The sequence below is a fragment of the Nyctereutes procyonoides genome, unplaced genomic scaffold (assembly GCF_905146905.1).
Source record: "Nyctereutes procyonoides isolate TBG_1078 unplaced genomic scaffold, NYPRO_anot_genome, whole genome shotgun sequence".
Lineage (NCBI taxonomy): Eukaryota > Metazoa > Chordata > Mammalia > Carnivora > Canidae > Nyctereutes > Nyctereutes procyonoides.
Genome location: NW_026575159.1, coordinates 16,112,516 through 16,124,124, shown reverse-complemented (window position 1 = coordinate 16,124,124; position 11,609 = coordinate 16,112,516). Strand labels below are relative to the sequence as shown.

Below are 11,609 nucleotides of genomic sequence, written 5' to 3'. Positions count from 1 at the left end.
CTCAGTGTTGATAGGACATTACAATATTTGCATTTTAATAACCATCATTGTCTTAGCTAAAAGGCTACTCAGCGGTGAATTTTAGGTGTTAGGTAAGGATAATTTCACTATCCAGAATAGCCCTACTTTTTAGGAGCTGAATTCACAGAGCTGGGTCAGTTAGACACATGGCAGACCCAAGGAAACCGGGTGCTCTGTACTTTACCTATGGGGTCTTGAAGTGGACAGGGGTTGCTTACAGCTAAACTGTCTGCATCACCTTGAATTCCACATATATCAAGAGCCAGGACCAGTAAGGAACAAGTTGTGAGAAGGTATCACAACCCTGTTAAGGGCTATAGTCTTAGGTGTTATGCTTTTATTCCCAGCTGTGTTTCTCTCTGCCAATCTACTTTTGGATCTGGAAGTGCCTCTTTGAACTTTCATCTATTTCCTTGGACCTTGATGACTGATTCATCTTTTTTAGTTTTGCCTCTGGGGGCTTCTCTCTCTCTCTTGCTCTCTCTCTCTGGCTGCATCCTCTGTTTGTAGCTGCTCCAACTAACCATTTCTTTAAGTCTAAAATATTTCCCAGCAAAGACCCACTGAGCTGGAGTCCAGCCATTTCTGAGGAGAAAACAGGTATATGTCTACAGTTTTCCCAACTTGAAATTATTGAGCTGATGTTTTTATAAGTTGAAAATCTGTTTCTAGCAGAATCAAGGCTTAGTGGACTTAACTCCTTAGCCTGAATCTAGTCTCCTTTGTGCTCTAAAATAAAATTCCATTTGGTGCCAACAGTCATGCCTTAAGGGAAGCTAACTCTTGTATAACTTGAGAGTTGAATCCGAGTAATTCTAGGATAATCTCATCTTTCTAATTGGCTCAGGAATCCAAACTTAATCATTGCATGACATTTCTTGTACAAGATGGATTCATTTGGGATGGACATGTGATCTTATTCAAGACACTAAGACTTAAGGAAACCAGCTGGGACATGTGAGGAGTTGATATGCTCTTGAAGAACCACAGGAAAGAAAGGCCTTCCTTTACTTGGGCATTGTTAGGCTGTGAGGTCTGGAACTGCTGAGGACATTATATTCTTGCATAACAATAAAGTCTACAATTGGCAGAAGCTCATTGAATTCACAAACATACTTTCAGTCTGAGGAATAGATATGATATGAGATCATATGTACTATACTGAGCTGGGGTTTGCAAGGTACCTGGCATTTCATAGGTGTTCAGTATTGCTTTCTGGATGAATTTGAAAAAAAACAATATCTTAGATGGCAGATAGACTGAGATCTCCTCAGTCTGGGCTCTGTATTAACTTCATCTGAGGGCAGAGGAGGTCTGGAATTCATGAAACCTCCTTTTCCCATAGTATAAGAGATTCAAATGGTGAAGGTGGGTGTCTGAAATCAGATGGTCTTGGTTTGAACCTTGACTTTCTATTAAATGGTATGTTGATGGAATACTTCATGACCTTCAGTTTTTCCATTTTAAGATGAGGCAATAATGTTTGCCTTCTAGGAGAAGTGGGCACTTTGTTTAGTACCTGGTGAATATTAATACTTAGTAAATGCTGGTGAATATCATTATTACTATCAGTATAGTAATATTAAGATTTCTTCATGAGGTTCCTGCCTGATAAGTCAGATGAATCTTGCAGGGCAGGTTCCCATTTTGCCAACAAGGTCTGAGCATTAATTGTTTTCTCATTGTTTTAATATTTTTTTCAACCCTCACGAATTCAGTTCCTTTAAAGTACAGTCTAATCCTTTTGAGTCACATGCCTGATATTTGTTGCCAGGGTAACCCATCGTCAAAGTGGGTAATGAATGCCTGTCTTCCCAATCCTGTGCAACATTTACCATCTCCTTTTATAATGCCTTGTGGGTCAGGGAGTATGCAGGGAAGTTGGACTCTCCAAATCTCCTGTCCATTATTGCTTTTTGATAATATAAAACATACTACCACTCTCACATGGTGGAGGCACAAGGGACTGAAGCTTCCAACAGCCTGCCTAGATTTCTTATAATATGCTATGAGCTTAATCCAAATCGAATCCTATTTGGATTGCAATATGGTAACTGAAAATGTACTGCCTTTCAACTTAATTAGTATTGTGATCATGTGGTTTTCTAAGCAATTACTATTAAGCCTACAGGCTGTCATGTACTGATTTGATAAAAAATTCAACTCTTCCACTTCTACTAGAAAAATAATTATGCTCATCTCAACTTTTGGAGTATGTCCTGTAGCCAGCACTCATCTCCCTAAGTCCCACATTGAACTATTGTGTGCTTTTCTTTCACCTTCTGTGCTTTCTACTGCCTTTCCATAGTGGCCTACTATGGCTTCCCAGCCTGGATCTGTCTTTCCTGTTTCTCTGGACAACTGTACCCTATACATTGCCCCTCTATGTCCATTCACTTGCTGATGCCATTCTCTTCTCAGGTAGCTGGGATGGTGTCCCCTCACATAATTACTTTCATATTCAGATAAATGGCTCAGGATTGCACAAAGGCAGTTCCTGATAGTAATTAGTGGAAGACCTAGGTTGCAAAGAGCTGCTTATCTCTAAACTTCAAAGGATTTCCCTCCCTTTAGGACATCTGAACTTGTTCTTTGAATGGTCTCTTTTCAGAGAACTTTTCCTGACAATGTAGTCTAAAGGAGCAGCATTTCTGTTGTCTGTCTGTCTGTCTCTCTCTTTTGAATGGGGAAGGGCAGAGGGGAAGAGAAAGAATACTAAGCAGGCTCCATGTCCAGCACAGAGCCTGACATGGTGTCAGTCTCACAACCCTGAGATCATGACCTGAGCTGAAATTGAGTCAGATGCTTAACCTACTGAACCATCTAGGCATGCCATCTACTGTTGTCTGTTTTTTCATCTGACTTTTATTTTTATCATTGGACTCCTTATTATCTGATATGATCTTAATAATAAACTTTTGATCTCCCTTGCCTAGAATTAAAACTCATGTGTGTTTACCCTCATGGTTATCTTGGGTGATGCTTTCTCCTCAGCACTTAGTAACTGGCACTTAGAGACTTAATCATTTGAATGAATAATTCCATCTGTTTTAAGAAAGTCTTTCTGATTTAATGCCAATTATAGCTAGATCAACGGATCTAAAATATTAAAACTTAAAGTATTCTTTATATTTGTTAAAGAGTAAACTAAGAATCTCTGCATTATAGGTAATGGAAAAGAAAAAGAGAGGCTCTATGGTATCAGAGTCCTAGAAACATTCATGAAATTATAAACCTATTTTTTTTCTGATGTGGATATATGTTCTCTTAATGGTCTAGGAGTGAATTACTGAGGACAATTTTAAAAAATTGATTTGTTTCTCTTCAATGTACTAGTAATACTTGTTACCTGATCTTCACCTCTAGGAGTTGGGGCAATAGGAGGACCCATGAGGAGTCTTTGTTCAGATAAGACACTTTGTTAATAGCAGGTACCCAATACTTAATATGTGCTAGCCCCTGCTTAGCTCAAATATATCCCTTACTTAAACATTTAGTTGTCCTTAGCTGAATTAAATCAACCGGAGGCCAGAATTATCCTCTCTATAAATGAGAAAAGGGAGTTTTAGAGAAATCAATATATTGTTTAAAATGAAAGATATTGAGACAGACAAAATATGAATCCAAATACAAATGGAAAAAAAAAAACCAAGGACCTTTCTTTCCCCCGATTTTTAAATTTGCTAGCATTTAACTTTGAGTCTGTGTGTTGGATAAGTTTTTTTGTGGGGGGTGATGGTGGTAATTGTTATACCCTCTGTTTAGAATAGATTAATAAAAAGGCTTAAGAGTCACTGGCTTCAAGGTAAAAAGAAAATTGATTTATAATTGGTATAGCTGAGTTGTAGAATATTCCCTAGATTTACCCAAAAAATAAGGCTTTCTTATATTGCTACCTCCCCAATTCTAGACATTGAGTAAATTTAGCAAATGGAGTCTAGTTCTGCAGAGAAGACAAGCAGTCATTACCTTTATGTTAGTGTAGAAGCGCCACTAGAGTAAGAAAAGAAAAATATTTCACAGAAAGCCTCTAAGGTGAGCTCAGTAACCCATGAGTTCTTACTTTCTGGAGTGAAAGACCAGAGCCCAATGTACTGAATTCCAAGAGCAGGTGGATTGCAAAATAGAGGGGAAGGGTTGCTAGCCAGACGTTCAGATTTTGTCTGTCAGGATCACCAATCCTCTTCCTCTGGAGAAGAGAGAGTGAAGTACACAGATGCACAGAGGCTTCTTCCACTGCTTGCCAAGAGGATAAAAGCTCCTATTTTAGTGGATCCAGACAAAATTCCACAATTTACATGGATAATTGGAGGATGTCTGTTTCTTAATCTGTGTCAGTTTCTGGGCAAGAATTTTGGGGAAGACATGTTTTTTGTTTGTTTGTTTTTTTTTTTTTTTTTGAAAAGAATAATCATCTGACTTTTGGTCAAATGGGTAAACAGATTACTGAAGAAAATGACTCTCACCCAACTCAATGTTGTGATGGGGAAATTATAAACATATGAGTTGGTTCTAGAACCCTCTATTCCCATCTGAAAATCTTTTATCTTTTGAGGTACTGAAATTTGTATATATCTGATTTCTGTCTTAGCCATGAGTGGCCTGTCTGGATCCCTCCATTATTTGTGAATTTCTTTCTCCATGTACTAAACCCGATGTAACTTTTTTTTTCTTTTTCTAAGAAGGGGGGCAGATGACTCAACAGTGCATCCCTCAATGTTGATATTGTGGTTCAGAGCCACTTCATAGTCTTGAGTAAAATCCTGTCCATTTTATGCCATGCCTTTTGGGATCTTTTTTAAAGTTTCTTTGGGCAAGTAGAGCTCTCTGTTTATAAATGAAATGTATTACCCCCCCCCCTTTTTTCTGATTCTTTGCCATGTTTGCTCCATCCTAATGTTATTGCATCTCATTCTTGGCTTTGGAAAACCAAGGAGAAGAATTGGTTATCCAAAACAAATTGCAATTAAAAACTAAAATATCTAAGGTCATGTGTGTATTTTTTGTTTTTGTATAGAGGCTAATAATCCTGTACATGTATACATGTGGTTATGATTTTCAACATTGATTATGTAGATCTGTCTCCCATTCTTCTGGGTTAGGCTCAGAGTTATGCTCAGAGGTAACAACCATTCCTTTGCCTGGTATGTCTTTTCTTCCCATCTAGGAACATCTAAAATATATTTTTCTTTCAAGGTCAGTCTCAAAGGACTAGATTAAAAGTGCTTGATTACAAAGATAATTCTACTGGACTTGGCTTCTATCACAGCTCAGTCACTTCCAGGTTGTGTAAGCATAGGGAAATTACTACTTCTAGACTCCATTTCCTCATATAAATTAGGAATAACACTTTATTTTTTAATTTAAATTCAATTAGCCAACATAGTACATCATTAGTTTCAGATGTAGAGTTCAATAATTCATCAGTTGTGTATAACCCCCAGTGCTCATTATGTCACAGGCACAATGCTTCACAAAACATTCATGAGAATCAAATAATATATGAACAAGGCTTGGTACTATGTCTGCTTTAATGTAAACACTCAAATGTAAGCCATTAACAAATTATTGAGTTCTCAGACTAATGTACAATTCTTTATTGGTATGCTTTCACCTTTCAGCTACTATTAATACTATTTCATCTCCAAATAGGAAGTGATGACTTCTTTTCAACACAGATGACCCTGAATGTGTCTGTCTTCATGTTACTGCTTGTAAACTATCATAGATAACTAGGAGTTGTGAGATATTTAAATGGTTCAGTTGTACCCTCCCACCTCATTTTCCATCATATGTAAGGTTTTGGAAGATTTCTCATGGGTGTGATCTATGAAGAACATGTTATCATCACGTTCCTTGACTGCACTCTGAGGTTGCAGACACTAGGTATAAATAGGTTTGGTTTTTCATTATTCAACAAACATTTGAAAAATCTATGTTCACAACATGTAAAGTGAGAGCCACTGTATTTAGTTACAACATCAGAATAACTTTCAAATAGATTTTACTGCATGCTTAGAAACAAAACCAATGATAAAACCACTTATTTTCAAACTTTTGACTTCCTTGTGTTAATCCTAGTATTATGCTGTAGGACAGAGAAACCCTTTATAAAATACTACATGTATAGCTTAGTTTGAAAAATGCTTTTCATCCCTCTTATCCCTAAATGAAAACCTATTTGACCTTGACACTTTCTACAGATTATTGTAAAGGTTTTATTTTTAACAGTGTCCATTCCTCTGCTTCCTGTTACCTGTTTTCAATTGCTACATGCATTGATAGCCAAATCAAACCTCTTGCTGCTGAAAACATGATTGGGTCCCCCCGTCTTAGCCCTGGAGAAATGTCTGAAAACAAAACCAAAAGGGTTTTGGGAGCCTTGAATATTGAACTACTTTAGGCTAACCATCTGATTTCACCAGGCTTCTTGCTTCACTTTTTACTGGATTTGTCATCGTTACTAGCAGGGATGACTTTAGGATAAATAGTCTTGTAGGACATTATGGTGAGTATTGAATGGAAGTCTAGGGATTGTTCAGCTTATGAAGGCAGACCACATCCCACTGCCTGGGGGAAATTTGGGTACAGTTCTGCCTTTTCTCACAGAATCAGACTCTGATCTAATTTCCTTTACAGTTAAGGTTATCTAAAATATGTTCACACAAAAAGACAATGTATTTTTGGCTGTTAGCATTTGGTGTTGCCTTGGTGACAGTGTTCAGAACCAATGGCTAAAGAAGTTTTTTTTTTTTTTAAAGCAGTTTTGCCAGTTTTGTTAGATGAGTACGTTTGTAAAGTTACATGTTCAACATTATTTGCCTTATTTTCTACAACTGTAAAAAACACCTTTTGAAGTATACAAGTATATTTGAAGATTTCACTCCTACCTTCCCACAGTCACTAAAGGAAACTCTTAAGTAATACCCCCTTCTAATAGCCTGAGAAATAAAATTTTAAAAATATTCCAGGGAAAAAAATATCACGTTCATTTCAAGAATCATAAATCATGGTCTATGTGATAAACATGTGGAACTGATTTTTGTCATTTAACAGCTGAGAAAACAACTTAATGTCAATTTACTGACAAATTAAGCTGCTTATAGCACAACTGTTTTAAGAAACCATGTTGGTAGTAAAATATTTCAAAACTGAAATGTGTGCAATGAACTTTGTCAGTGTAGTTTGCTAATTACTGAGAGAAGGTAAATCATTTTACAGGCAGGACATGTTCATTAGAGGGTGGTAAGATTATGGGATTATAGACTACTATAATGGAATGGTAATTTGGCAGTCCCCTAGTCACCTCCTAGGAAAGCCCAGAGAGGGCAGGACGCTTGCTCAAATCTTCAGCCTGACATTCTTTTCCTTTATCTCCTCTAATTTTGGGCTGAAATTCTAGGAAGCCTGTAGAGCCAAGAGTCTATTCTTATGTGGAGTGTACGGTGCCTATTTGGTGATCTGTCCTACTCAGGCATATATTCAAAGTGTTTTTACATGGAATAGAATTTTATTTACGAATTATAATAGCTAATAAACCTAGCAATTATTTCTTGTAAAGATAGCAATTCATATATGACACCTTTAAAAGAAAACTTCTTAAAGGGCTATCCTTGTTCATGAAAGAATAGGAACTTGCTATTAGCATTATTTTTTGAGCATGGACAAGCTAAAATATGGAGCTATCCATCCCAATGATGCTGTACTAAATTTTTGAGTAATTTTGTGTGTATGTAAGTCTAAGGACACAGTATTCCAAAACATAATCTGCATGCCAAATGCATTCTAAATATATTTATTAAAAATGAGGCAGCGGCCCGGGACGTGCTGACCGTGGGACGCGGCCCGGGTGGCTCCGCGGCTTAGCACCTGCTTTGGGCCCGGGGCGTGATCCTGGAGTCCCGGGATCAAGTCCCGCATCGGGCTCCCTGCATGGAGCCTGCTTCTCCCTCTGCCTGTGTCTCTGTCTCTCTCTCTCTCTCTCTCATAAATAAATACATAAAATCTTTAGGGGGGGGGGAAATGAGCCAGTACTGTAATGGTGGGGAAAACCTACAACAATATTATCACATACCCAGTAACAGAAGTAGAAACAGAAGTGGAGTGTTCAGTGAAGAATGATGGGGGAATGTACCAAATAAAAACTCAAAAGTGAGGGCTCAGTATCCAATTATAGAGAAGGATTGAGACCATGCTCCAGCGTGACCAGTGTGAAAATTGCACAGCATAGCGATCCACCTTCTTCCCCCAAACAGGGATTCCAAACCTATTTAACCATGTTCCATTATAGTCTTTGCTCATGTGATATATCCTGAGCTGTATGGTTGGCAATGGGAATGATTCCCTATGTTACAATCTCTGCTGTATAAAGTTTGAGCAAAACTTCACTGGAGTGAAACAAGCCACGAAATGTTAACTGTTAACTTTTCAACAACTCTTTTAAATATGTCCTAAATAATGCGAAGTACACTGACTCTAGATAACAAATCAGCTCCTTTTGGGTTAAACTGCCAAGTTACAGGTGTTTGCCATGAATTTGGACTGTTTTGGGTTTAGATCTTAAAGGTCCTGGACATAATTTATCAATGTATCTCATACTTAGCAAAAATCTGGGCATCTACCTGCTAGTATTGCTACCATCTACTAGCAATAACACCTAGCTTTAGTGTTTATATGCCAGTTAGCCTTCTAAATTCTTTATATGTTTTGAGTCTCCCAATGATTCTGTGTGTCATGTGCCTCTATTGTCTCCATTTTACATATGAGGAATCTAAGACACACAATAGTTGGGTAACTCTCCCAACGACACAAAGCTATTTGAGATGCAAACCAGTATAGCTTCAAAGTCTGATCTTACCCAGTATGCTGTTCTGCTTTTTTCATGGATCATAAAGACTTGGGCGCCAGTCTTCAGAGAACTTACTGTTTAATTAGGTAGATAAATGGATGATTTCAAAATAATGTAATAAGTGCTATTAGAATTAAAGGATACTTAGGGGAGGCACCTTACCCAGTCCTGGATAATCAAAGGCCACTCCCTGGAATGATATTTTAGTAGAACCGTGTAGTTTGTGTTGTTTTCCAAAGTTCTAACAGACTCAAATCACAGATCCATAGAAAACAGTGCCTTCAATGTATAGTGCAGGAAACTGAGGTTCAGATGAATTATTTGGCTACAGCCTGATAAATTCTTTTTTAAAGATTTTTAATTTATTTCTTTGAGAGGGATTGAAAGAGAGAGAGAGCGCGAGCAGTGGGAAGAGGCAGAGGGAGAGAGAGAAGCAGGCTCCCTGCTAAGCAGGACTCGATTGTAGGACCCAGAGACCATGATCTGAGCCCAAGGGAGATGCTTAATCGACTGAGCCACCTAGGTGCCTTCATGCTGATAAAAATTTTTCTAAGAACTTTAAGATCTAGACAGCAAAGTGCATCTTCCTTTATATCTTATCTTTGGGCTATACTTTAAAGAATAAGTTAATGGTGTTCCTATCTTAATTGAAGATAAAATGATCTCCCTTGTTTTATACACCTTATTCCTTTTGATGTCACATGACCTTCGAGTTAGATACAAACTGTGGTGTGTAGGTTAAGTGATCTTGAAAAACAAAGGAAAGCTTGTTGCTTATTGACCCCATGGAGTATGTATTTGTGTGTGTGAATATAATATATATATATATTTTTTTCCAGGTGTACAGCATAGTGATTCAACACTTCCATACAACACCCAGTGCTCATCAGTGATGGGCACTTAGGCTGCCTCCATATTTTGGCTATTGGAGATAATGCTGCTATCCATATAAGGGTGCATGTATCCCTTCAAATTGGTAGTTTTGCATTCTTTGGGTAAATATCTAGTGTGATTGCTGGATCATAGGGTAGTTTTATTAACTTTCTGGGGAACCTCCATACTGTTTTCCTGAGAGGCTACACCAATTTGCATTGCCACCTACTGTGCAAGAGGGTTCCTTTTTCTCCACATCCTTGCCAACATCTGTTGTTCCTTGTGTTGTTGATTTTAGCCATTCTGATGGGTGTGAGGTAATATCTCATTGTAGTTTTTATTTGTATTTCCCCAATCAGTGATACTGAGAATTTTTTCATATGTCTATTGTCTGTCTTGTTTGGAAAAATGTCTACTGTCTTCTGCCCGGTTTTTAGTTGGATTAATATTTGGGTGTTCAGATTCTTTATATATTTTGGATATGAACCCTTTATGAGATAAGTCATCTGCAAATATCTTCACCCATTCCATAGGTTTTAGAGTATAGGTCTTTCACCTCTTTGGTTAGGTTTATTCCTAGGCATCTTATTATTTGGGGGGCTGTTGTAAATGAGACTGATTCCTTAATTTCTGCTGCTGCATTATTTGTGTATAGAAATGCAATAGTTGATTTCTGTGTGTTGATTTTTGTATCCTATGACTTTACTAAATTTGTGTGTCAGTCCTAGCAATTTTTTGGTAGATTCTTTTGGGTTTTCTATGCAGAGTATCATGTCATTGTATCGGTGTATTTTGAGTATGCCCTGGTATATTTTGAGGTGGAACTATATTGGGCTCACCTACTAGCCTAGATTCTTATTTTAGAGCCCTGGCTTTACTACTCAACTAGCTAGCAAACTTGTTAGTGCATTTAGCTTTTTAGACCTTACTGTTTTCACTTATAAACTGGGAATGAATACTTACCTGGCAGGGGAGATACCAGGTTCACGAAGGTGGTTTTCCCAGGGCGAGGCTTATCCATTGCACTCCGGATGTGCTGACCCCTGCGATTTCCCCAAATGTGGGAAACTCGACTGCATAATTTGTGGTAGTGGGGGACTGCGTTCGCGCTTTCCCCTGGAAAAAAAAAAAAACAACTGGGAATGAAAATCACTTCAGTATATTAGTGCTTTGAATTCAAGTTGCAGTGAGTATCCAGACTCTCAGTTGATAATTACTCAAAGAGCTCTCTTACAGGCTACCTATGAACTGTGTTAATAATATTCTTACCAAGACCTTCAATGAAAAGAGAAGGATCTTTCTTCTCATTCCTCACTGTGGGCTTTCCCTTGTGTTCTGTATACCTTTTAAATCCCATGAATGGGTTAGAGAATTCTTAAATGCCCCAATATTGTGTGCTTTTGTAAGGAGAGGGCTCATGATTTTCTTCAGTGACTGTGTGTTTTTGTGATCCCCACATTTTAAGAACTAGTGTGTATTCTACAAAAGAATTTGAAGTTCATTTAAGACCGATGCCTCTTTTCCCTTCCTGATCTGCACTTTTCACTATTTCTGTACTTTGCTGAGTACACGTTAGTGGTGGGAGAGGTCTTATGTTCTTTTCTGGATTTTCTCATGAGAAAACAACCTCCAGGTCGTATATAGCCAGTAAAGCTCTCTTGTTACTAAATTGCCAATTAATGAATTAACTTACCTATGGCCAGAAAGGCAGTTGTCAGGAAATCCACCTAAAACCTAACTAAGCCAGAAGAGATCTTGGCTTCTGCATTAATGTCTCTCCTGGCTGGTTTGGGTACAGGAAGTCTAAGCAGGAGCTGATCTTCCTGGAAAAACAGACTTTAAGAACAGAAAAGTGGGGATCCCTGGG

The 11,609-nt window shown here is 37.9% G+C and overlaps 1 non-coding gene across 1 annotated transcript; it reads left to right on the top strand.

Annotated features, from left to right (window-relative positions):
* Positions 1-10,697: 10,697 nt before the first annotated feature.
* LOC129502698 (U1 spliceosomal RNA) lies at positions 10,698-10,861 on the top strand. The gene has a single exon (XR_008663020.1). It is a non-coding gene; the product is annotated as a U1 spliceosomal RNA (small nuclear RNA).
* Positions 10,862-11,609: the final 748 nt, after the last annotated feature.